At 49.0% G+C, this 4,772-nt stretch overlaps 1 non-coding gene across 1 annotated transcript; it reads right to left on the bottom strand.

The window, feature by feature from the left end:
• Positions 1-4,608: 4,608 nt before the first annotated feature.
• On the bottom strand, positions 4,609-4,772 carry LOC131913926 (U1 spliceosomal RNA). The gene has a single exon (XR_009379997.1). It is a non-coding gene; the product is annotated as a U1 spliceosomal RNA (small nuclear RNA).

Genomic DNA, 4,772 nt, shown 5'->3' with positions numbered 1-4,772 from the left:
ATGCAGGGCTCTGGCTGTAAATTCATTTGCTAATCTTGGAACGTGCTTTTGCACTCCGGGCTGGCCAGCCACCCTCGTCTGCGGCCTGCCCACCTCCTAGGATTCCAGAAAGCAAAACAATACACCGAGGCCAGTGGGCGTGCTTGTCAAGCTTGCATATTAACCCGGTTTAAGTCAGCTCCGTGCCGCAGACCTCCCATCACCGGGCTCCAGCCTGATTTCAGTCTCCAAAGTCGCCTGCCCTCTACTGGTCGCCGCCGCCGCCGCGTACGTGCCCACTCAGGTACTGTCCTCACGGTCCTTACCCGGCAGGCCGGCCTGAGAGTGGGAAGAACCGCGGTACCCGGCCGCCTACCCTGGGGCTGGTTCGCCTTTTCCAGAGCACGCCCAGCACCTCATGAAACACCCACGCATGTGCGATCCGAGAGAAAGACACCACCACGTAGCTTCAAAAGGAAAAAATGTCAGGGTGGGCCTTGAGCCCTACCAGAATTCCAGAACGAGAAAAGCAGACCTGCTTCTTTGGAGGAGTGTTTCTTACATTCCCTGAGCTGTTAGCTGGCAGAGGCCCTCACTTGGGACTCCATGTGCACTAAAAACAAACCAATTTCCCGCCTTTCCAGGTAAAGTGACCTCATCCTTGGGTCTCCTCCAGCGGCTGTGTTGAAAACAACAAGCCTAGCCTGTTTACTCAGGCCAGTGATCCATCGACTGTGGCGGGCCGAGGCAAGAGGATCCCATACGCAAGGCCAGCCTGGTCTACGGGGTGAATTGAAGGTCACTCTGTGGGATTCAGAAACACCACAAAATCAAAGGATAAAAGGAGGGCTGGACACAGAGCTCAGGGAAGAGGACTCAGAAGCGCAAGCCAGTGCACAGTGAAACCGCGGAACTGGACCACGCCATGAGTAGAACGGTTTATTGGGGAATTTTAAACTGCTATGGCTATCTCTCGGAGGTAGGAAGAACAGCAAACGGTGGGGAAATCCTTGCCCATTTTAAGGGGAGCAGGTAGCTGCGGGGGAGGGACATATGCAAGCCAAAACAGCCTGGGGACGAGTGTGGAACTTTGATGTGTTACATACAGGTATGTGTGAACAGGACAGAGAGCCTGGGAGCTAGTGTGGGGATTGTAAGTGTTCTGGGTATACGGTAATAGGGAACCAGATGCTCCTGTCGCTGCTGGAGGGTAGTTGGCTGTAAAAGGGCAGATCAGGGAAGTCATGGCTCTTTCCGACAGAAGCCGGCAGCATGGATTCTGTCCCAAGTACCGAGAGAAGCAATAGCAGACAGATGGCAGAGTTTGGCTATCTCAGGAGAAGCCCATGCTTAGCAGAGGGCTTTGGTGAACACAGATGCTTGGGAGAAGGGGAGTGTGGGAAAACCAGGACAGAGACAGCCACATCTACGGACACGGCATTCCGAACGTGGAACTGGAAACCGAGGTGGCATGGCTCAGAATCACTGTGCCTCTGCAAAGAAATTCGACTATGTACCTGTTTAAAACCAGAAGAGAGATCATGTGACAAGCCTAAGCGCACCCAAATGTCCTCATGATCTGCTGGCCTCTACGTAATGATTATCTAACACCTGCCTCCAAACCGGCCATCTTAAAACAGAACAAAATCCTTCTTGTGCTCTTCATGGTGGCACACACCTTCAACCCCAGTCTTGGGGAGGCAGAGGTAGTGTGGATGGATCACCATAAGTTAGGCCAGCTTGATTTACCTAGAGTTCCAGGTCAACTAGGGCTACATAATGAGATCCTGTCTCAAAAACAACTACAAAAAATAAAACCTAAACAAAAAACTTTTAATTACATTTTCATTTGTTTATCTTCGGTGTGTGTGCATTCACACTTTGGGAGCTGCAGAGAAACCATCATGCCAACCTCTAAATAGGTATCTTTTTGTTTCATATTTATTTATTTGCTGGGGGATATCTTTCTGTACCCTGTGAATATATGTTGTTCCCACTGGTTAATAAATAAACTGCTTTGGCCTATGGCAAGGCAGCTTAGAGGCAGGTGGGAAATCCAAGGAGAGAGACAGGAAAGAGAAAGGTGGAGTCTGGAGAGATGCCAGCCTGCTGCCCAGGGAACATGCCAGCAGACCGGTAAGGCATGGAACACGTGGCAAAACAAAGATTAATAGAAATGGTTTAATTTAAGATATAAGAGCTAGCTAGCAAGAGGCCTGCCATAGGCTATACAGTTTGTAAATAATATTAAGCCTCTGAGTGATTATTTTATAAGTGACTACAGGACCGCAAGGCCGGTTGGGACCAGAGAAACCTTCCAACTACATTTATTTGTTTGTTTGTTTGTTTATTTATTTAGACAGGATTTCTTTGTGTAACCCTGACTGACCTGGAACCAGTTGTATAGACCAGACTGGTCTCGAACTCACAGAGATCCTTGCCTATGCGTCCCCAGTGTGAGGACCAACTATCCATCGTAACACTTTCTAAATCTAGTTTTTTTCTTCCTCTCATACTTTACTCTCACTTGCTCCACATCCCTCCACATCCTGTTCTCTCCATGACAGGTCATCAACGTTTTGAATTTAAAACGCGAAAGAGCTAGAGAGATGGATCAATGGTTAGGACCCACATCTAAAGGCTCACAAGTGTCCGTAACATCAGCTCTGGGAGGATCTGACCTCTGAGAACACTTGTACCTCCTACACACAGACACAAGAGAATTAAAAATAAACCTTTAAAAAATTAAAAAAAAAAAAACCACACACACATGAAATATACAGAGACCATAACAAGCCATCCATGTTTTGAACACTTGACACTACCGTTATTGAAGGGACACCAGCCCACTCCAGCATGTGGCTCTGGCAGGCCTTGTCCTTCTCCCCCAATCCCTCTGCCTTGCTAAAAACCTTTAGACTACATTCCTAAAGCTAGCACCACGGTCTAGTCCCTTATTCGACCACTTCCTCCTCCTGAGGCTGACTACCAAGGTCCAGCTATCAAAGTATTGAAGTCCAGCAATCAGAAGCCCGCTTTGACTCACTCAATTTAAATGCCCAATTACAATTAAACACCTCATCCTAACATGGGGTTTCCCCTTTACCTTTATAAACTGCCATTTCCTACAGGCCACATCTGTCTCCTCTCTATCCAGAGGCAGTCCTTTGTCCTCCGACGCAAATACTCCGTCTCCCTCTCCCGTGTTCCCTTCCCGCTTCTCCCTCATCTCCTTCACCACCCCATCCTAGCCCATTATAACACAGACCTCCCCTTTTCCTCCTCTTAAAAAGTACACCTGCGAGGTCGTTTGCTGCTGTTTTCTTCTGCCCGAGTCAGAAATCAGACACTTTTCTTCCCCGATTAATAAAGGGTCTCTCTGTGAAAACGAGGTGTTTGATGTGGTTTGTGCCTAATCCGGGTCCTGGCCCCGCTGTGCGGGAGACCCCTTCAGTTATAGATTGTAATTTGTTCTAAAGTTCTCTTCTTCTGCGAAAGTACACGCACTTACTGAATACCGTTGGAACAAACCAGGAAAAGCATAAATACCGCAAGATGTTTCTTTTTAGCACCTTACGTTAAGAAAAGGCTTTTATTAACAGATGGACATCGGTGGGGTCATTTTGTTTTGGTATCTCTACAGAAAAGGCCCGAGGGAATTGTTATCACATGGAACTGGAAGGCAGGTTCAGTTGGTTTGTGGAGAAGGAAGCCAGCCCAGGCCGGTCCTCCCTCCCCACACACCCAGAATGAGCGTCATTAGGAGGGAGAATCCGGAGCCCAGGGGGCGCGATCCAGCCTTGAGCTGCTTGAGCTGGGAGAGCAGTCAGGAGAGTTAGGGGAGAGCTAGCCCAAAGTGAAGGAGAGGCAGGAGAGGCGGGTGCCATGGACAGAACGGCGCGGGAACAAGCTGTGAAGACGCAGAGGGAACGTACTCTCACTTTATAGTCTTGGGGGAACTGGATTTGCTGCCTCAGCCAAGATCTGTGCGCTCTGAGGAGGAGGTGCTCTCGGTTCTTTTGTCTCAGGGGACAAACTGCAGGTTGGGGACCCTGGCCTGACTTCGGGGAGGGAAGGTCTCCGGATAAGGTGTCTGTGTAGTCCAGGAGCTAACTGCAATTGTTTATTCCGGTGATCGAAGTCGGGGCGTGTTGAGCATCCTTAGAAGATTTGAAGCGCATTTTGTCGAGCATCCTTAGAAGATTTGAAGCGCATTTTGTTGAGCATCCTTAGAAGATTTGAAGAGCATTTTCTTCTGGGTTCGAGGTCTGAAAAACGAATTCTTAACTTCAGGATTTAGTAATCATTGACCTTTTAAAGCAGAGTCAAGGTCAATCTAGCAAGGAAAAGAGTGAACACACTGGAGAGCGGGAGGCGTTTGGGGTGAGGGAGGGCAGAAGTACCTGTTCCGTCATTTGAGACAAGGTCTCACTTAGCGCAGGCTGGCCTCAACCTCAACGAGGACCAATCTCGGGGGATAGAGCTCAGTCGTGTTAACACAGATGCTGACGCTAACAAAAAAGGGAAGAGCACCTCACTCAAGCATCTAGTGTGGAGACCAGTTACTAGTTTAGAGGAAAGAAACTGTTGGGGAAAGAAGTTAACAGTCTTACTTTTGCACACCAATACCAGGGGAGAGCGCGGACGCAGTCCCCCACTACCATAAATTTTGCAGTCGAGTTTCCCGCATTTGGGGAAATCGCAGGGGTCAACACACCCCAAGTGCAATGGGTGAGCCTCGCCCTGGGAAAACCACCTGCTTGATCATGGTGTCTCCCCTGCCAGGTAAGTAT

Source organism: Peromyscus eremicus, chromosome 6, assembly GCF_949786415.1.
Source record: "Peromyscus eremicus chromosome 6, PerEre_H2_v1, whole genome shotgun sequence".
Classification (NCBI taxonomy): Eukaryota; Metazoa; Chordata; class Mammalia; order Rodentia; family Cricetidae; genus Peromyscus; species Peromyscus eremicus.
Note: the sequence above shows the minus strand (reverse complement) of the source record. Positions and strands in the feature narration are given on the sequence as shown.